This window comes from Coturnix japonica, chromosome Z, assembly GCF_054131305.1.
Source record: "Coturnix japonica strain WE chromosome Z, WE-NBRP24, whole genome shotgun sequence".
NCBI classification, from domain to species: domain Eukaryota; kingdom Metazoa; phylum Chordata; class Aves; order Galliformes; family Phasianidae; genus Coturnix; species Coturnix japonica.
The window spans coordinates 53197936-53220230 of record NC_140702.1 but is presented as its reverse complement, the minus strand read 5'-3'; the positions used below and the strand labels follow the sequence as shown (position 1 = coordinate 53220230).

Sequence of the window (22295 nt, the reverse complement as noted above, 5' to 3'; positions counted from 1 at the left end):
CAGTTCACAGCATCTAAATTATGCAGAATTAGGAACAGCTGACAAACCAATACACATAACAGTTTATCCTACTAAATATCACTGTATTTGCTGCCACCACATTTGGTGAACTGTGTTTTTAAGTAAAATCTACAGAGGTGGACTTTTTTCTATAGATGCTACAATGTCATTTGGCATTCTGATCAAAACCACCCTCATTACTCTTTAGTTCAGATAAGAGTTATCAGAATCAAGTTAAATACATTCAGAAGCATTTTTGAAAGCAATAACACAGTTTAGTGGTTGTGGTCAGCCTTATACAAATCAAAAGTTCAGTAGAATCTTATACTTAGAGTAAATCAAGTAGCAGGTGTTTCAGCTCTTCATGACACCACAGTTGTTTTATTCTAAAAATATATATTCTTCTACCAATGTTCACTTTGGCTTTATTTTTACAAAGCAGTGTTTATTTTCAACAAGGAACTAAACACAACATTGTCGAGCAGTATCTCTCAATGCTCATGAAATATTTAGCACAATAATCACCTGAGAGCATCACCTGGCACAGATTTTTCAGAACAATAATCTTAGGTTACATTTGCATTGGGTTTCCAAGAGGAAGTATGATTTTTCCAATGCAGTTACATAAGGCCAAATTCACCTCTTCATCTCACTTAATTCATGTCTGGAAAGAATTTGGGCTATTCCCCACTCAACTGTGTTGAATTAGGCTTTGCATCTTCAGTTTTATTTAGATTGAAGTAATTGCCTGAGAAAAAGCTCCACAGAATATTCAACATATTATAGTATTACACAGAAATGTATTAGGAATATTTTGCTTAAAGTGCGGCAGAACATACACCGACTCTTCTGCCCAAATGATGATTGGAGAGTGGAGGTGAACAATTCATAGACCCAGCTGTGTACACGATGGAGTTTGGGGCTTTTTGATCACTGGGGCAATAGAGGTACGAGACGAAAGCCTAAAACCCTAAAAGCAAGTCATTCTTCAAATACTGAAATCTAAATCCCATTTTATTATGCTGTCAATGATCTGCCGAGATTCTCCCTTGCTTGTTAACATGATAGCAGACAGATGAGAAGAAATAAAAAGTACTGGCCTGTGAAAGGCAAATCAAAAGGGGAGATTGAAGGGATTTCTCGAGTTACTCAGGTGAGTCTTTACGCCCCAGTCAGTGACCCAGCCAATGGTCAGAAGGGTGCAGGTTCCATTTGGTTGCCCCTAATGCTCAGACACGGGATCCAACTGTCTGCCCAAAAGGCTGAGAATTTGCAGTTTCTTTGTAAAGCTTACTGCACAATAAACAAAAGAAGGGAATTTGATACTAACTAAACAGGGAATGAATAGTCAAGAACATTGTATAAACTTTTTAAAGTCACAAATCTTAATGCAAAAGGAACAACTTCAGGTGCTACTGGGAGAGCGTTTCAACTGCAGAGATATGTAAGTATTCTTCAGATCTGCTAAATAATCATTTTATGCCTTTCAACATGGGTGGCATAATGTTTGTAAAGTAAAAGATTCCAGTAAAATAATAATAATAGAAATAATAATAATAGTTGGATCTCTAATTATTGATTAAAAACCCAAATATTTATAGTACTATGATTGACATTTTGAATAAAAAATAAAATATTTAACAAGTTTTGTGCTATCACAACTCAACTATAAAATGAGGTGATGTGAAAAAGACAGGAAAATATAGAAACACAATGATATTTGTACAAAAATTTTAAGTGCAGTCAGCTAGAGTTTATAGACCTAAACCTGAATTTTCTTGCAATGGAAACTTTGTTCCATGTATCATGGTATATATTTGTCAGAATAAGCTGTCAAGTTTAAGTAATACCTTACATGCCCTTTTTTGTAACTTGCAGAATTAGCTTTATGAAACCCAGCTGTTCAAAATAAAGCCTGGGCTAGCAGTGCCATCTAGCATCTTTAAAAAAATTCAACAACAACAAAATCCCTGTACACTTAAATAATTGGTAGGTTAGCATTTATTAAGACTATCAATTTTTATAATAGATCTATGCATCAAGCCATAACCCTCAAGTGAGGGACAAGACATGTTTTGATAATCATCATATTACCAAATACAACAACTGTATACGTCACAGACCATCTGGACAATAAAAGTGTCAGACAAAACCCTTTTGCCTTTGAAAGAGCTGAAACAAGACTGGGAAAAAGAGGGCTGCATTTACTCATTCAGTGTTAGGTTACTGCAATGTTGATAATGTAAATCTGTGATAGTTATGGGAATAAGGAACAGTAAGAGGTTTTCTTAAGCAATATTGAATATGTAAACCACTTTGGGTTACCAGAAGAAAAAACATTTGCTAATGCCAGTAAAGAGAAAAATCTGTTTCGCATGGCTGAACAAATGAATTCCCCATCTGAAATTCAATTTTGTGTAGGCATATGTAGATATGCACATAGGCACATGAACAATATTCATTTTCTTCTCTAAATATGGAGTTTAAAAGCTTAAAATTTGCAAAAGTATAACAGCAAACAAAATTTCACCCACTTTTATTGTTTGTTGAACAGAATGAATTGCTTGGCATTGCATAAGACAAAACATGAAAACAAATACTGTCTCTCAGAGTCTACAGTATAGAAGACAGGCTCTGAAATGACAGGATGTACTGGGAAGCCTTGAAACACAGTCATTAATTATCGTCATTGTTAAAAACAAGCCTTTAGGAAGAGCTAGAGTGCAAACAAGGATGGGAAGACACTGTAGTATAAGAGGTTGCAGAGAGAGAAGTGAGATGAGTTATTGCAAGCTCAGAAGTAGCAGAGCCTTGGCACAATGGTGCAGAGACCTAGATATAGGCAACACAACTTTCCTTCATAGATTATTCAAAAAGAAAAGTCATCTTTTTTTCTTTTTTTTTTTTTTTTTTTTGTCTTTTCTTTTTTCAGCAGTGTAGGTTTTCTTGGTATAGAAACAGAAAGAGTATATGTAGGTTTAACCAAATACCTCTGGAGCAAAACTAACTCCACTAAGTCCAGGTGCCAAGTCAACCCAGCTCAGGCAATCAGCATAACCAGCCTGTCAGCCAATGACACACCTCCAATGATATATGCACAGAAACACAGATGGAGCATATCAGTTAAGAGACAGTTTAATAAAATTTTTGGATTCTGGCTTATGTGGACAAAATATATGTATTAACATCAATGTAAACATTTGGCAGCCATTGTAAAATCACCTGTAACTATCTCAAAATCATCATTCTGTTGGCAGCCTAAGTAGAAACATAAAATAGTTATTTATTTAGTTACTCCTTATGTAATTCCTTTGACCCTTATGAAGTTCTTCTCTACTGTTACCTATTTATTACCACTGGTATAACATAAGATTTTGTGAGCTTCCTCTTTAGTCTGGCATTCATCTGCATTAGATAGAAACACTAAACATAAATCTGTGGTATTCTCCTTTTCCATATCAGGACCTGATGCATCACTTAGAAGCTGTTTATTGCTAATTACTTCAAATGACTGTTTACTGTCTTGTAAGAATAGTTATTTTTAAAATATATCACATCTGTAGTACTTTCAAAAAGACCAGTAGGCATTACACAAAGAACTGGAAAAGCAAAGTGTGAATGCCTTAGTCTGACAAAGTGTTCCTGCACTTGTAAGGAAATACACAAATGGCACATGTTTTCCAATTATAATCACTCTAACTTTAGATCTATGAACAGAAAGGAACAGCACGCACTTTGAAAGAGACTCTAAAGGAAATGTGAGAATGGAGACCTGGCAGATACTTTACAGGGCCTCTTTCTGCCTTCAGTTGCTTATGTCAGGCTTGCTGGAAACACTACATGTTGTTGGTAACCCAAAGAACATTTTCTTCTTATGTTCTTTTAATTTTTTTTTTTTAAATGCAAGTTTCCTTTCTACCTTCTCACTGTGTTCTAATTAAGCAAGTTTTATTTTCTTATCTTATTTTCCTTCTTTTATGGCAAGCTGTTGTTATGAGGAATTCATCCTGCTGGGACAAGTCTCTGTTAGGGAGGCAAGATATAATAGTCTAGGTATTTCTACAGGTCTTGTCAATGTATTCAGAAGATTCATCATACCTCTGCAAAGGTTCGCTGTTCATATTTGTTAAGTGTTGCTTAAATAAATTTTCTAAAGAACGCAAAAACTTCTTACAAGTTCCCAACTAAAAGGAAAAAGAAATCCATTCAAATTAGACACCCCCTCACACAAGTAAACCCGCTAGGCACAGGGCTGATTAGCTGCCTGAGGCCACTGAGACCATAGGCACAGGATGTTTTCCTAAAGGGAGGAGGGACTAGCTTGACCTTTTAATTTATAAAGGGAAACCACACACCCAGGTGTTGCAGCTCTGCTCACTAGGAGCAATTAGGGCATAATCTAGGTTGTTTATTTTGTTGGGTTCAGAGGTCCATGCTGAAAGATCAAAAAAGGACTTATAGACACTCAGTAAGCCTCATGCATGTGATGTTTTTCAACTGGCTTTTGTGTTGGCACTGTCTAGTTATTTGTTTATTTGAAGAGAAAAAAAAAAAAAAACAAAAAAAACAGTCTCTTTAAGTAGGAAATCCCACTTGTGTTTGTCTGCTCCAGTGAGGCAAATTGTGCCTTCATGTTGAAGCTGGATTTTAAAACAAAACCTTGAAAGAAAACCTATGTCTGTACAGTGAGCAGCAGCCCTCCAGTCAAAGGTACATTTTTAACAATGGTAACAGCCAATTAGAATGTGCTTTTCCTGACTACTTTGTGACTTTAGGAATATAGATGTAAACAAGTTAGTAAAGTGAAACATTTTAGTACATTTTGATATGTTACGGTCTTCAGAGTCTAGAAAATTCTACTTCCCATGGAAAGAGAAATATAAAAGAAGGCACGTAAGTCACCAGTTAATTACAACAGGTGCTATAAGGGACTCTTCTGAACAACAGTGACACTGGTGTCACAGCCAAAGTTGCGCAATTACCCATGCTTCTTTCCTAGAATGAGTCAAGTTTTCATTGCTCTTCTGACCCAAAGCCTGAGAAAGAAAGTTAGGCAGGAACTCATATAGGCAATAAAAACTGCTTCTGAGGCTGTCAGCCCAGAACCAATAGAGAGAGAAATAGATTATGCTGTGGTGCTCCAAAATCTTGCACCTTGAATCTCTCCAAAGGTGCTGTCCTAATGGTACTACTGCCTGTGCACAGAAGATCCTTTAGTCATGATACTGATTCAATTATAAATCTCACTGTCATGGCCACTTTTTTTCTTTCTCTTTTTTCACCCTCCATCCTTCCAGAGGTAGAAGGTAATAGTCAAACGAAGACTGATTGTGTCATCCACCTAGAATATGCAGATCCCTCTCCCAGGCATTTTTTATATCACTACACAACAATTAACAAAGTGTAAGGTCTTAGACAATCTACAGAAAGGAGATTCTTCCCCTCTACTGAAGTACTTGGTAGCTGATCTGTCATCAACTAGCCACAAGAGTGTAGAAGGGTAAAAATAGCAATTCTTCACAATAGATTCCATTCCAGATCTTTCAGATTCCCTGTCAGTGCCTTCTCTGTGGTTACTGTTCTTGCAGCTACGGGGGACCTTGGCCGACAGGATGGCAGGCCAGCCATACAGTGCAAACCATCAAATCTTGAGATTAGCGCAAAAAAGATGTCAGAACATGCCAACAGGGTTGCACTGTTGTAAGGACTAACAGTAGGCTTTAGCACTGAGATCTAGTCACTGCTTTTGCGAAGACATATATGCAACATCAAATTAGCAGATTTTTAGTCTAATCCAAAAGACTAATACTACTTAACAGCTTTCTCTTGTTGATTTCCCAGGTTTTGGATCAGAAGTAGCTAACAGACAAGTTTTTGTAAGTGGGATTTCCTTAATTGTGTGAACCTAGATAATGAAACTAATGATGGCATCTGCTACCTGAAACACTTCGGAATATGTCAGCCAAAAGCAATAACAAGGAATTAAGAAGGGTGCTTTTTTTTCTTGAGATACTTATTTATTTCTAGTTTTATTTCTTGTTTATTTCCTGCTGACATTTGATCTTGCATAAAAAAGAAACTTAACGATAAACTATTGAGACTTTTCCTCTGAATTTTTCAGTGAAAGAAAATAAAATAAAAAATAGAGACTAGAAAATCACAAATCTAACTCACAAGATTCCAGAGCAGCCCTTACAACTACACGTGTCCATTATCCCATCATTTTTATTTCCTATACAACAGAAGAAAGAATGTGTTTCTCGAGGAAATGACAAATGTAAAATTTTGTACCATAATTTCTGATTCACTTTAATGTCATCTTCCTTTATTCCTTTCTGACTGTCATAAAATCCCATGATGTAGAAATGTAAAAGTACTTTGATGGTTCAAAATATATTACAGAAGAATAAATAATTCTGCTGTCTTTAGCCTGAATGTATAAAAACATCAGTATTCTATAAAAAACACAAAACTTTTTTTTTTCATTAGATCTAAGTTGTAGTTTGCCATGGCACAAACAGGAAAGTGAGAAAATCTATTCGTGAATGCAACTCCTGGCTATGAGAACAAGTTAAGCTTACTTTTCATTCTTTTGAGCATCCAAATAAAATAAAATAAAATAAAATAAAATAAATAAATAAAAAAGACCAAAAATAAATCTCCTAAGCTTAGAAACCAATAACTAGGAATATGTTCTCATTGCTTCAATTTTATTTGTACTGATTTGTGAATTTCTCATCAATAAACCAGAGGATGTCATACCTAGGGATTGTTCCTCATCACAATATTGAGTAGCATCCACTGCCAGAGGCTTCTGGAAAGTTCTTAGAACCACAGCTTATTGAAGTAGATGCAGGAATTGTGCAGAAGACAGATGCAGGAAAGAGGAGCTTTCTATAGCACGTATTAGAAAGCAAGTTAGATCTGATAGCCATTAAAGTTATTCCTGCATCTAATGTTTATTAAATGAAAGGAATCTTTATCAATTACAAATGTAAACTTTATTCCATATTCTAAGGAAAGCATGCCATGCACAAAAATACAGATCTAGAAAGCTGGTAGCAATTTTAAAATGAAAGATGTAATTGAGAAATAGAGAAGCAAATTCAATGGTTTATTTCTTAAATTTTAAACAGTATCAGATGGGCATAATTGCAAATGACCAAATAAGACGATGAGCAAAATTTCATTTTGTCATCTATTTTACAATCCAAAGTCAGTGGACACTACATGGGAAAAGAGTTTGGTGCATAGATGGAGTAGCAGAATCAGACTGGACTTAACTTTGCTACTTGCCTGCTAGATTGCCTTTGGCAAGTAATTTCCATAGCTTGTACCTCTATTTCCTAGCATGTAACAAGGATTTCCTCTGTCAAGGATTTCAAAATCTCTTGGTAATTCTCTTGTAGTTCAGTTGCATTGTTTTCATACTTTGCTGTGATCTTATCCTCTCTGAAGGCAAAAAGTAGCCTGGCATGTGGGATATAATTTATCTCATAGCGCTACAGTTGGATAAATAATACTAATACATGGCTATTTGAGGTAACCAAAATGGGATTTAGGACAGGCTTTTGCATCTAATCTGAACTTTCAGAAACATTTGCTGAGAGATTGTTTAAAGCTCATAAGTGCCTCCGGCTTCAACAAAGCTTCATCAGTATGTACAGATCAACTTCCCATCTATACAAAAACACTTGAGCACCTAAAAGTAGACAGGACCAAACACACCTTATATTGCAGTGCAAGCTCATTGCATGCTGGAATGCTGAAACTAAATCTGCTTATCTCCATGAAAGATTCAATCCAGTGAGTGTTAACACCTGTGAGAAGAGAGACTTGAATTTCAGTGCTGCTTGGACTGCTGCTTATTTATTTTGCATTAGGCAGTCATACAACACATAAACAGACCATGGAAAAGCAACCGAAACTCAAGTCTTAATTTTAAAATAAATAATAGAATCATAGTGTATCCTGAGTTGGAGGGGGTCCATTAGCATCATTGAGTCCAGATCCCTATGTTGCACTCTGAGACCCAATACTCCCGATCCTGAGTACACAGTTACTCACACCCCCAAGCTTCAAATCAAAGTAATCAAGTCACTGACCAGTTTCCATTTCTTGTTTCTGATAAATTGTTGATTGGTTTATTTCATCTTTGAAGACTTTACCATTCCTTTTCAGCTCTGAATTAATGCCAGTAACGGCACACTGAGTGTACCTCTGCAGGTGGCTGCTAGAGAAGCCAAAGATGAACTTAATTTATGTTCCTTTTCTCCAAAATCAAGTCAAACTGCTTCAACCCTCAGGTAATGTGCTAGAATTGGTGTTTTTCTGGACAACAGTCTAAGCAAAGTGGAAAGTGACATAATAATTAACAGGAAAATGAGATTGTTGCTCAAGTACTTTTATGAACTGAGATATGAACATGAATCTTCCACATGTAGAAGGATTTGAACTGAAAATTCACATCACATCAGTAAGAACTCAGGCATGAATGGAGATCACCACTTGTACATTTCCCTCTTTTTCATAGTTCCTGTTCCTTCATTTGGCCTAAGATTTACCTGAAGCATCTATAAATTTGAAGAAGGCAGCTTCCTCTTGTACAGAAACAGCTCCCAAGCCTTCAACAGGGTGATAAGAGAAGACATTCTGATCTGTTTAGGTACATGGACAATAGTGCAGATGACTGTATCTTCTTCAAAAGCAGCCAAGCATTTGATGAACATCTCTGTACCAAAATCCTTTATTATGGAAAGAAGAATGTTTTAGATACCTTGCACTTATCAGTAAGAGATGAAAATCTGACAGTCACATAAAGGCATAATCATAAACGATTCTGACACGAGTTAAACTTTATCTTTCTCTAGTTTGACTACTTCTAATTCAGGTCAGCTGAAAAACAAACAAACAAAAAGCAATTAAAAATTTACTGCCATATTTATTATAGGTAATTTCAAAAATGCTGTGAAAAGCCATTTGGGGAACAGAGGATGCGTGTGTGTGTGTATGTATGCACACACATTTCTGAAGAGGGTGATTCAGTCAGAATCAGTGTCAGTGTAAATTACTTCCTGGGTCTGATTACTGAATTATTTGTTCGAATGCCGACTGCCTGAGGATATGATTCTTGATATACCTCATCAATTTACACATTTTATTTGTGCATAAAATATCACAAAAGTTGGCTCAATGAAAACAAAGACAAGACTACTTGAGTCTGATGTAGTATTTACCGTTTTTGACACAATTTCAAAGTCAGCAGGAACTCTAGGAGTAAACAAGTTGTGGAATTGGTCTAGAAGCATTTACAGATTGTAGATTTTAACATAGCCTTGAGAAAGTGTGAAAAATAGTCATGTCAGCAGAAGCCTTTCTGTGTCAGACACCTTCTCCCAACTTTCCTTTAATTTACAGTGGCTGCTAATGGCTCCAGCACAAGTTCCCTTCCTCTCACTCAGACTGAGGATAAGGGAATCTCAGTCTATCTATTGCCCATTACCACCATCCACAACTAAATACGCACCACTTTCAGCTCCTAATGACTGCTATCAGAGCAGACCAAAGTCAGAGGGATTAGAACAAGGGTAGCAGAAGAAATGCCCTTTTTCTAAGTTGCAAGGATGCATTCTTCAGACTAATTGATTACAAATGTTCACTTAACAAGCAAAGATATTTATATGTTACAGTAACGTAATAGTTAGACTAGAAGAATTTATACGTTGTTCACTTGTCTTTTGAAATCAAAATCATCCAGTAATTATTACAGGGGAAAGGGAAAAAAAAAAAAAAAAAAAAAAAAAAAAAAAGCTGTACTTAGAGCAACTGTCATTTTTAATCTAGCAGAAATTTGTAGCCAAGAATTTAGTGAATTTTTTAACTTTCTTTTCTTTTTTTTTTTTTTCCGGCCAGAGTGCAAACCCTCTATATAAATGCATAGCATAATTGAACAACAAAAAAAAATAATGATAAGGACTAAAAATAAAAGCAGAAGCCTTTTGCAGCTGTGCAAATTTCTTTTTTTCCACTCTTTTGTGATTTACCATGCAGTCTGGTAAGTATTCCATGGACTATGTAAAACATATGCAGTATGTAAAACAAACTGCTAAATTGTGATACTTGAGGATGTACGCATACGACATACAGGTAGTACATGGATAAACTATAGGCAGGATGAAGAAAGTCAACATCCATGGAACGAGCATTAATTACTGTCTTCCTTAGTCTGATTTGGGAATTTCCAGGGAATTTCTAGAATTGCCACGCCCTTGTGTATTTTCTGCAATTTTGTCAGCGCAGGAAAACCACATAGAATCTGTTGAAGTCAGCTGTCCAGAATCAACTGAAATTTGAGTCCTGTTTATTCTCTAAGTTTCGCAGAATTAGAGTTTTAGAGAGAAAGGATCCTCATAAAAAGAAACAGAAAATAAATTATTGTGAAAGGATGAGAGAGAGTTTGCCCTGTTCTTGGTTATTCTGCAGTTTCACAGATGTCAGTAAGTAATGCAAGCATTCTGTTCAGCTTTCAATCGCGATCTATTTGGCTTCTTCAAAGTCATGAATACTACAGAAAATGAATTCAGTGATCATCTAAAATGAACTCTGCATCTAGAACAGCCCAGTATCTTTCTAACTTGCTTTTAAGTTTTCACATGAAAAAGATCAAACAGCCTACCAGTTCCTTCTAATGCTCACCAAAAGCACTAGACTTGGTGTCTGTAATAATGATCTTCTCCTTGGAGAATATACAACAGCTACCATTCCTTCAAGTTATGAATATGTTAGTTTCCTTCAGAATTCAAAAACCGCCTACCAAAATTAGTTTCTTCTCACAGTTTGGGTTGTTTCTCATCCCTTGAAAATGCCAGTGATCTCACTACCAATATCTGAATTTATAGAAGTGAAATCTATATAGTCATATCTGAGTAACTTTCTGTAAGTGAGCTGAAAGTCTTAATAGGAAAAGCTGAATAACCCTACTCTAAGAGTACTTCATTCGTACAATCATTCTGAAATTTACTGGAAAATTTTGGTGCTTAAAAACAAGTGCAAGAAATTGACTGGACGGAAAAGGACTCAGTGATTTGCAAGGTCAAGCCCATTTTTCTCTGAAGACCTGATCGATTAGAGGGTCTTATTTATAAAAGTATTTTCTAGGTCACTTTACTTGGCAGAACACATTATGATTTGGTGAGTGAACTTGCATTTATTCTCAACATTCCTATCCTCAGTTATTAACTCATCATAGTTACGACTTACAGTTTTTTTCTGTACAAAACCAAAAACTGGAGAAAAGACATCCCAGCCATCATTCATCCACTTCTTTGCAGATGTCCCATGTTGAGCATTAGGTAGTCTGCTTTAAGGGACCACAGCACTGTGCATATCTGAACAGATCTTCAAGGGCAAGTTTACATACTGGAGGAAGAATAGCTTCTCCCTGTCTCCCCTTGGAGACACTAAGCAGTTTTAAGAAAATAGAAGTATGCTTCTCTTGATGGCCAACAGGGAACAACTGTCTAATGGTCAATGAACAGCACAAAATCTCTGTTTTAGACTTCTGGAAAAGGGCCTTTTATTGCAAACTGCTGAGAAGAAGAAGAAAAAAAAATTATTCTCCTCATCCTTATACTTCCAGCACACAGAATAACCCTTTTCCTTTCAGTGGTGAGAGAAAACAGAGATAAGCTGTGGTGGCTTTTCTAAAAATGTGGACTGTTGACAGATTTGAATGCATATCCATAGGGAACAAAAACTAAGAAAGACTGGCCAGACTAACACTTTATTTGTAAATTTTTGGGCTTTTTTTTTAATTTTTAAGACTCTTACCACTCAGTAACGATGAATCTAAACTGCTGAATAGAGCTTGTAGTATAGGACATTTTCTTGACTCTATAATAATTAACTAACTAACTAACCTAGGCAACCTGATAGCCTTCTATGATGTTGTCACTGGCTGGGTGGATGGGGGGAGAGTGGTGGATGTAGTCTACCTTGATTTCAGCAAGGCATTTAATACTATCTCCCACAACATCCTTATAGCAAAGTTGAGGAAGTGTGGGATAAATGAGTAGACAGTGAAGTGGGCTGAGAACTGGCTGACTGGCAGAGCACAGAGCGTCATCACTGGCAGTGCAGAGTCCAGTTAGAGACCTGTAAGTATTGATATTCCCCAGGGGTCAGTGCTAGGTCCAGTCTTGTTCAACATCTTCATCAGTGACCTTGATGAGGGGATAGTGGCCACCTTCAGCAAGTTTGCTGATGATACAAAGTTGGGAGGATTGGCTGACATGCCTCAAGGCTGTGCTGCCATTCAGCAAGACCTGGACAGGCTGGAGAGCTGGGCAGTAAGAAACTAGATGAGGTTTAACAAAAGCAAGTAGAATCTTGCACCGAGTGAGGAATAATTGCATGTACCAGTACAGGTTGGGGGATGACCTGCTGGAGAGGAGCTCTGCAGAGAGGGACCTGGGCATCCTTGGTGGACGACAGGTTGGCCATGAGCCTGCAGTGTGCACTTGTAGCCAAAAAGGCCAATGGCATTCTGGGTTGCATTAAAAGGACCATGGCCAGCAGGCCAAGAGAAGTGATCTCCCTCTTCTCTGCCCTGGTAAGGCCTCACCTAGAGTACTGTGTCCAGTTCTGGGCTCCCCAGTACAAAAAAGACAAGGATCTCTTGGAAAGAGTCCAGTGAAGGGCCACAAAGATGGTGAAGGGACTGGAGCATCTCCCCCATGAGGAGATACTAAGTGAACTGGGTCTGTTTAGCCTTGAGAAAAGAAGACTGAGAGGTGACCTGCTCCAAGTCTATAAATATCTGAGGTGTGGGGGGCAAAGTGGTGAGGCCAGACTCTTTTCAGCAGTGCGTGGAGACAGGACAAGGGAAAACGGCCAGAAACTGGAGCATAGGAAGTTCTGCCCGAATGTGTGCAAGAATTTCTTTATGGTGAGGGTGACAGAGCACTGGAACAGGCTGCCCAGGGGGGTTGTGCAGTCTCCTTCTCTGGAGATATTCAAGACAAACCTGGACGCCTACCTGTGCAACCCGGTGTAGGGAAACTGCTTTGGCAGGGGGGTTGGGCTCAAAGATCTCTGGAGGTCTCTTCCAATCCCTACAATTCTGTGATTCTGTAATAAAATTGCCAATTAATTGAATAGTTTGGCTGCCTTTTGGTGTGTTTCTGGCACAAACACCAGCAAGTCAGAAGTTACATGAGGAGGGCTGAAGCCACTGCTTTTGTTAAATCACTTGTAAAGCAGAGTCATGGAACTTCAGAAGACATGAGAAAATCTAGTGTTCAATACTGCAGAAATTAAAGATGTATTTTTATATCTGCATCATCTGTGGAAATTATATGCTGTCTTATCTCATCATCCCTTTTCCTCTGCTTAGACAGTATTTTGTATTAAGTAGTGCTTTTCCACAAAAAATGGTCAACATTTGTGAGAACTAAGTAACTTTCTCTTTGCTGTTTATATTTCTGTCACCTAAATATACAAAAAAAGACTCCAAGATTATATTCTTTTCCCAGTAATCACATGAATAGGATAACTCCATTATTCAGGGCTGGAAGGAATACCAGAGGCAAGGCAGCATTACAAGCACTGTAGAAGAGAAAGAAAGGAATGTTGCTTTCCTTTTTTGGCCTCATCCTTCCATTTGTTAGGTGCAAGATGCCCTTCTATGCTTTTTAAATCTGCTCAAAATGAGCTTATACCATATACACAAGCTTCTGCTGCTTGTTATAGTCTGTAATATCTCTTGGTTTGGCAGATTCCAGTCTGTTTTAGGGTCTACATAATCCTGAGCTGCACTGAAAAAAAAAAATTCAGCATATTTCTAAATATTTAGAAACATCCAAGGAAGGTAGTTTGCCAGTTAATGGCATGTAAAAACAATGTGTGTCATTCTCAGAGTTCCTTGCTTTTAGCTGCATGTAGGGTACATGAAACATGATGTCATTTTTTGAGAATCTGTCATTTAGGAGCTAATTATTAACATCAGTGACTGCCAACTTGGCTAAAATCTGCAATAATTTGGATCTGTGTGGCCTGATGTTATTCACATATCATAAAGAAAAATAATTTCTTTAAGCTCAGCAGAATGGATGACTGCTCTTCAGAGAGTTGCTTAAAACTTTAACATGCTGTAAACATTTTAAATAATGATGGAAAGAAGATACCATATTGTTATCCTTTGTCTCTGTGTTTTGATCTTCATAAAAGCTAAACAAGCTGCTAATAAATATAGATCTAATTAAGCTGCTTTCCAAAACAATGATGAAGAGTACTTTTGACCAGCAGAAACCTCCAGGAAGACCATATTTTGGCCTTTCAGTACATGAAAGGAGCTTGCAAGCAGGAGGGGATCAACTTTTTACATGGCCTGATAGTGACAGGACGCAGAAAAAATGGCATTAAAATAAAAGAGGGGAGATTTAGGTTTGATTTTAAGAGGAAATTTTTCACTCAGAGGGCAGTGAGGCTCTGGCACAGGCTGCCCAGAGAACTGAAGGCATTCAAGGCTGGGTCAGATGGGGCTTTGGGTAGCCTGATCTGGTGGGGGGCAGCTCTGACTACAGCAGGGCATTGGAGCTCAATGATCTTTAAGGTCTTCCCCCACCTAAGCCATTCTACGATTCTATGAACATCATTTCTAAAGAGAACACAGCTTGGAAATTCTCTGCCTTTGAGGGTCCCATATTTTGGGTGGGGCACAAGAGCAGAATAATAGAATGATAGAATCATAAAATGGTTTGGGTTAGAAGGGACCTTTTAGATCATCTCACTCCAACATCCCTGCTATAGGCAGGGGCACTTCCCTCTAAAACAATTTGCTCAAAGCTCCATCCAGCCTGGCCTTGAACGCTTCCAGGGCATGGACATCCAGAACCTTACCTGTTCCAGTGTTCCATCCAGAACCTGTTCCAGTGTCTCACCACTCTCACAGTAAAGGATTTATTCCTATTATGTAGTCGAAATCTACCCTCTGAAGTCATTTCCCCTTGTCGCATTGCTAAAGAGCAGAGCCTAGCTGTCCTTTCTGAAATCCTGGACTAAATAATAAGGAGGCTGAATCTAGCTGAGCAATCATATCTGAGCCATGTTGTTCTTAGCAATGACATCAGGCGTTGTAGGGCACCCTAAACTGACATTCTTAGGAAAAGAATTCCACATACTTCACCGACTCCACTCGCATTCATTTCCTTTCTACATGTTACTTGAGGTGAGATGCGTTCGTTCCATGCTTTTGAGGAGAGCAGATTACATCTGTCCACGAGCCTTCGCAATGCCCTCTCAGCGGCGCGGGACTCGGGAGCTGCCCGTGGCTCTCCAGCCCGCCCAGCATTTCCATCCCCTCCTCACGCTGAGAGGTGTTTGCTCACAGAAGTGGTTCCAGTGACTGCTACAAATTAACTGACAAAGGAGAGGCAATGTGTGAGCTCCCCCTGCAATGTGTGAGCCATTAACCAGCTCAGAGGGAGCCCAGCCGGCTACCCGGGCTGCCTGTGGTGAGGCAAGCATGTTCAGCTGTTGGGCTGATGTTCCTAGCTGTCAGCTCTGTTTCAATTAGCTCCGCAAGCAGTGCCTAGATGTGACTTCTTCACTCTCTGCCAGTAGCACTGAGGAAGGATGGAGACTAGCAGAGCTGCTGATTTTTGGTTTGGTTTTGCTGACTCTGGTTGGATCCAGGAAGAGTGCTGGATATTGAGCACCTTTCGGGGTGCATACTCCTGTTTATTAAAAAATTAAAAAACAAACAAACAAACAAAAGCAGTAGCATAACTTTTTCAGTTCTGTCTCAGTTACATCCCACATACACACCTTTCCTAGCAAGTTAATGGACAAATTCAGAGATACAAAGATATCCCCATCCAGGAAGTGTTCCAGGCCAGGCTGGATGGGGCTTTGGGCAACCTGGTCTAGAGGGAGGTGTCCCTGCCTATAGCAGGGAGTTGGAATGAGATGGTCTTAAAGGTCCCTTCCAACCAAACCATTCTGTGATTCTATGATTTTACTCAATTAAGTACTAAATCTTCTCTTTTTCTGGATAGCTTTCTGGAACAGGAGTTCTGATTTCATAAATAAGACAATGCTTTGTTTCAGTTCAAGAACTGAATCTTACAAGTGAGAAGTAGAAATGTTTGCAGGGTATGTTTCATATAATGGTGTGATCAGATGGAGTAACTGCTGTGGAAGCAAAAAAGAAAATAGGAATTCACTACCATCCTACTTTTTATCCATAGAAAGGGTCAGCTTGTCTCTGTCAAGAATTACTACAACACACAAGCCATTTTCAGATTGTTTTTTGAAGTTTAGGTGCACCAGATCAGCTGAGGTTGGAAGACTGAGTGAGAGGCTGCTGTCAGCAAAAGGATAGCAAAATCACAGAGACATTCAGTGTCTGAATGCAGCAGCATTAACTACTACAAGCAAAACTTGTGGGTGTATCATTTTTGCAGAGAGAGAGTCTATCAGAATGCACACAGAATTATTAAGGTTGGAAAAGACCAGTAAAATCACCTATAGTCCAACCACCATCCCCAGCATGCCCATCAACTCTGGACAGCCTGTTCCAATAGCACACTAGTCTTTCTGAGAAGAATTTTTTCCTAATATCTAACCTGAGCCTCTCCTGCTTCAACCTGAAGACACCACCTCTTGTCCTGTTTCCTCAGCGGTATTGGTTTTCCCATGGGAAATGTAAGCTTAAATGAGTTTAAGTGGGGGTTGGAAATAAATAAATAAACAAATAAATAAATAAGAATTCTGCAAAACCTAACTGACATTTACTCCTTCCTGGCAGTTTCCGACAGCTTTGTTCTCAATCATGCATATTTATAGACAGCATTTATATACCCTGTATTCATGGCAGTTCTGTATGAAATTAGAAAGAAAAACAAATCCTCTAAGATTAAAGTTATTTTTTTTAAAATATTGCCTTTTTAATTATTTTTGTGCTGCAGAGTATGTAAAACTGGCTGCCAGCAGACCATTACTAAACACAACCAGTGTCTAACCCATGCACATTGCTATTTATGGGACTGCAGCTCAGTCTCTGGAGTCTATACTCTCCTTTAGCTGACCTTTGTAATCTCTATTTATCAAGCAAAAATCACGTGGATATTTTTAAATGTCATAAACACATTATTTGCAGACCTCTTTCTAATCTTTTTTGTCAGGCATAGCATCCTCAAAGAGAATAGCTACAATTAGCATTTTAAGAAGAAAAAACAGTTTCCTTAATTTGCTTCAAGTTCAGCATTCAGACAGCTTTGCCAATACAACCATAAGTGAGAAACATATTCAAGTAATGGGGTAGATCCCAATGATTAAATCCTGTGATCCTGTAATTCATATGTGTATTCAAATGGAGATGACCTGCATAGTCCTAGGAACAATCCTACTTAGGTTCTGTGTCTTTTAAGACTCAGAATGAGCCACAGATGGTTACTTATTTCCAGCAGCCATGCTACCCCAGCAAACCCTCCATTCTGCCAGCACACCTCAAAGAGACCCCACTTTTTATGAGAACCAGCAGTAGCACAGGCAAGGCACCAGGCCTTACAGTGATTCTCTGAGCTGGGGGGTGCCAAGTTTGTCTGAGCTAAATTCTGTTTATCTCAACCTCTTTTTGCACTTGTCTGTGGTTACATCGAACCTAGAAACACAAATGGTTTTTAAGTTAAATGCTGGAACAGCCATTTTATTAGCATCTGCATAGGCTGTGCTAGAGACCTTTCCAGGTTTTGAATGCTCCCTTTGGAAGGAATGTGCAAAGAACAGACTAGCACTGTGTCCAACATCACAAACTCACACTACGAACAGCCAACATAGTATTCTGGCATTATATCTCTGATTCCAGCTTCATGTGGTATATGGATAAGCCACATTTTATTCAGCCTTCCTCCTTGATGATTTAATGGTTTATTTTATATCTCATTCTGTATATAAAAATAGAATAGTATTATTAGTATTTGGACACTTTTTGAATGACACAGAGGTGTACAACAAGGTGAAAAACAAGGACAAATATAATAATGACAATTTTATAGATTTCTCAGAAGAAGAAAACTGCAATGATTATTCTGTCATGCTTTATTTCACAGTTAAATCTGATGAAATGCAATGGCCTTTAATCCTTGCTGTTGCTGGGCACAAACTCTTAACTCAGTGAAAATGTTTCCGCAAGCACGTTGAGTCTTGAGCCAAACATCTCATCTCAGTGCTGGCCGGTGACTGTGGATTCTACGTGCCACTGCCTTTTCCTTACAACTGAGATCAGTGTTTTACAGCACCGCCAAGTTCGGCAGTTTTTAACTTTCATATAGATGGAGGCATCTGACCCACCGTTGTTGTTTGGCACTCCTCGTTTCTGGCAGGAATAACTCTCCACCAGTGATGTTCCTGGCCCAGATCTCTCTCAATGAAATCACTGGCAGATTTCCCACCACCTTAAGTAAGAACAGAATCGGGTCCCATGACCAGAAGCTGCATGTGCCTCTCTCACTGTACTGTAGCAGCAAGTGGTCATGATTGCTATCTGGCAATTCAACCTGAGGGGCTGGTGACATCTCAGAGTGAGTTGATTACATTAACACTCAAAGGCATATTTATAATGTCAAAAAAGATAATGTATTGCCTAAGGGAAATAATGTACGGTAAAAAAAACCTATTCCAGCTATCTTAAAATGCTTCCTCTTGGATTCAGATCAATTACTTACACAGGAAAGAAAAATAACCAAAAATGAAACATTCCCCATTTGCTGACCAAACACAAAAACAGGACATAAGCATTTGCCGCAAGAATCAAAAGACTATATTGTGTTGAGACTATTTTCCGCTAAAACTTACCAGTGCCATTCATTTCCCTGAACATCTCTTGGCAAGAGAACAGCCCGAAAGGAAAATCATGAAAACACATCTTCAATTTTTGCACATTTTTTAGAAAGGTTTTTATTTCCATCCTCAGTGTGATGGATATTGAACATTTCTAAAACTGCAGCAAAGAAAAGTTTTCTGAGAATCTTAGAGAACATAAGGCAAAAGAGAAGCTCTGTTCAGAAGTAGCAGGTACCATTTCTAGCCCAGGACCCGGACTGAAGGTAGCTGCTTTTCAAACTTAGCAATGGAACAATTAATAAAGGAACCCATTAAGGTCTGATTGTTGCTGCTAAAAAGGGTGGTTGAATTTCAGCCCTTTGAAGTAACTGAGAATGATTCAGGCCTCATTACAGAGATATAATCTACATTCATACATTTATGTTAGTGATTCAAATCTATTGGGACAGATTGAATTCCGTTAAATAGTGCATCTTTCCTGTGGAACTGTTCTCAGGCTTTCTCAGGCTAACCCAAGAGGTGACCTAACAATACAAAGTAGTGGGGTATTTAGGGATTCAACTGTGCTGCAAAAGAAAGACTATACAGAAAGGAGAAAAAAGAATGAGATATAATCTAAAAAGCTATGTCAGCTTTTCATTGGGACTCTGTTTTGTAAATGCCCTCCCTGTCATCACACGGGATAGAAAAGGACTCTATGTGCAGTATGTGCAGAATACTGTGCTGAATACTGCACCTGCCAGAAGCAGGTATGCAGTTTTGTAGTTAACCACGAGAACAACCAAGCTAGAAATAGGTCTAAGCAGTGTAAAATTCAAGAGAGTACCCATTTTAGAATGGAAGGGTGTTAAATATATCTGTTTGACCCTCATGCTGTTATTTTCTCTAGCCAAAAGAGATCTTCAAATGCCAGTTCCTTGCATTTTTCAGCATTTGACAAAAAAAAAAAAAAAAAAAAAGAGAGAGAGAGAGAGAGAAAGAGAGAAAGAGAGAGAGAAAACTGAAAGCTTCATCTAATATATGATTTTAAGACATTGTGATGAGTAATTACTATTTAAACTGATGGAATCAAAAGACCATCAGTTTCAGAGATGGTAAGTTGTACCCAGGACAGTAAGTGAACACCAACAGTAATTCCACAGACACTCTCCAAGGAGTAGGCTCTTCCTTCTCATTTTGGTTTTATTTCTTTTTTCATTAAATGCTACAAAAGAAAAGCCTAAGACAGAATCACTAAAAATTTTCTGACATGCTCTGCACTCAGTGCAAATACGTGCAGAATAAATACTCTAAAGAACCATAAACAACATCATAAAACATATTGATTCTAACATTAAATGGTTTCATTTTTAAGGCTGTTTAAATGTCACCCCCAGAAGCTGAGAACATAAATTTAAGAGCTAACTCTCTCCAGAATAAACACCATAATTGGAGAAAATCATTTCTAATTTCTGTTGTGAAGCTAACAATATATTTAACATCCTAATCTAATGAATCAGTCTAATTTTAGAACTATTTGTTCTTTTCTACATTTTCTGCTCTTTAAATGAAGATTGACTCCAAATGCCACATGTAATTGCATAGGCGGTTTTCCATTGCATCCCACTGATCTGCATTATTAAACTGCCTCTATTTCACAAAAGTTCTGGTCTTACATATCAAGGAACTTGCTGTGTTTCTCTTGCAGCTCACTTCTCCACCGCTCTGTGCCCCTAGTTCCACCTACTTGCATTCCAGAACCATTATTTTACGATACTAAATATTGAACGAACACTCAACGTCTAGCAATGCTTGCCCATATCCTGTCAGACCCCTATCCTGCACTATGGTGTTAAAAGATAGTACATCATATGAAAGATGCCTGTTAATTACTTGGAAGACTGACAGTTTGGTGACGGGATAGAAATATGAATCTGTCATAACATCCAGTTTGTGAAATGACAAATCCATTAGGAGAAACAGAATCAGAGGAGAAAAACAACAACATATGCCTGTCCGGGAAAATAATTGCTTGAAAAATCACTTTAAAATAACCTTGGAAATGGAATATTTGTTTCTTTCTGGCAAAGGAAACTGCTTTAATAATAATATTAAAAAGAGAGAGAAAAACATTCAGACATATTTTATAGGGGAAACCTTTGCCATCCCAATAAAGCCCCTTTTGCTTTGAAGTCATACGCGTGATTCAGTAAATGACTCATGTTAGCAATTAGAAAATGGTCATTTAGGGCCCCGATTTCTTTTGAGACAAGGAGGGTGAGGGTGGGGAAAGAGACAATAAATCTTGAGAGGCTTAAAAGGAAGAGCAGACTAAAGTGTGAACTTTTTATTTCAGCAACGGAAGTGAGAAATCAGTGATTCATTAAAGGAGGGAGAAAGACCTCCATGGAAGCTGGCAAAGAAGGAAAAGGAGCTAATTACGTCTCTTCCCCTTTTTACTCTCTCTGACCAGCATATAATCTGCTCTCTCAGGGTCTGCTAGCAGCATGTACTTCTTCCCAACCTTTCCACCCAACCCCTCCTCCAGTGAGGGGGGAGGGGGAGGTCTAGCAGGCAACAAGCTCCAGGTGGCTTTCTCAACTGCTCCGCTGCCAAAAGAATAAAATAAAATCCTTCGCTAGAAAACAAGTTTCTTTTTTTTTTTTTTTTTTTTTTTTTCCTTTTTTTTTTTTTTTTTTTTTTTTTTCCCTGACTGTTGCGGGGGGAGCCTCCCTGGAGGGGATTGGTTCAGCCTGCAAGACAAGGAAATTAGTAAGGCATGAGTCTCCAAGCCATGCTGGTGGCCAGCACTCCGAGGAGTGGAGCGCTTTAGCAGCAATTAGCAGCGAGCCGAAGGCGGCGGCGGCTGCTGCCGCTGCAGCCCGGGAGGAAGCGAGGGCAGCTCCTGGGGCTCCCTCCGCAGCAGGCACAGCTCTCTCCAACTGCAAAAGGGTTTCAGATGTCCCACCGCTGCTTGACCTCCTGCAAATAAGGGTTGACCACCAGAGGCACATCCCACCTCTGATTTGTAATCGCTGACATTTAGGCTACAGCTTCCAACCTGTTTACAACCAAAGGGGAGGGAAAGGAAAGGAAAGGAAGGGAAGGGAAGGGAAGAAGGGGTGGGGAGGGAGAGACAAGTTGGGATTTTTTCCCCTCTCTCTCTTTCTCTCTCTGGGTTTTTTTTGTTTTGTTTTGTGGGGTTTTGTTTGTTTGTTTGTTGGGGTTTTTTTTGTTTGTTTGTTTTTGTGGGGGTATTTTTTTTTAAATACTGTTCTGGAGAATTTAAAGCAAAACAAAGAAACTGCCTCCTCTGTGGCTGTCAGTGAGAAAGGACGAGTTGTGCAACTGGTTTGGGATTTGCAAGAGGGCAAGGGGGTGGGGATCAGAAGAAGGTGCAAAGCCACAAAGTGTGAGTGCGAGTGTGTGTGTGTAAAGGGGTGTGTATGAAAAATCCCTTCCAGCACCCCTTT

General features: G+C 38.6%; 1 protein-coding gene and 1 long non-coding RNA gene across 6 annotated transcripts in view; one reads left to right on the top strand and one right to left on the bottom strand.

Moving 5' to 3' along the window:
• LOC107305943 (uncharacterized) overlaps positions 1 to 15387 on the bottom strand; it is a 37122-nt gene extending 21735 nt beyond the window's left edge. For both annotated transcript variants that reach the window (XR_001551938.3, XR_014939558.1), the window contains exon 1: positions 15180 to 15387. This is a non-coding gene — a long non-coding RNA (uncharacterized LOC107305943). The remainder of the gene's footprint in view (positions 1 to 15179) is intronic.
• A 5454-nt stretch (positions 15388 to 20841) lies between these two features.
• Positions 20842 to 22295, top strand: part of FGF10 (fibroblast growth factor 10) — a 61475-nt gene continuing 60021 nt past the window's right edge. The window contains exon 1 of one of the 4 annotated variants that reach the window (XM_015848689.3): positions 20842 to 21816. The gene's annotated coding sequence lies outside the window, so the exon portion shown is untranslated. The other 3 variants (XM_015848688.3, XM_015848690.3, XM_085529457.1) reach the window with 3 other exon arrangements.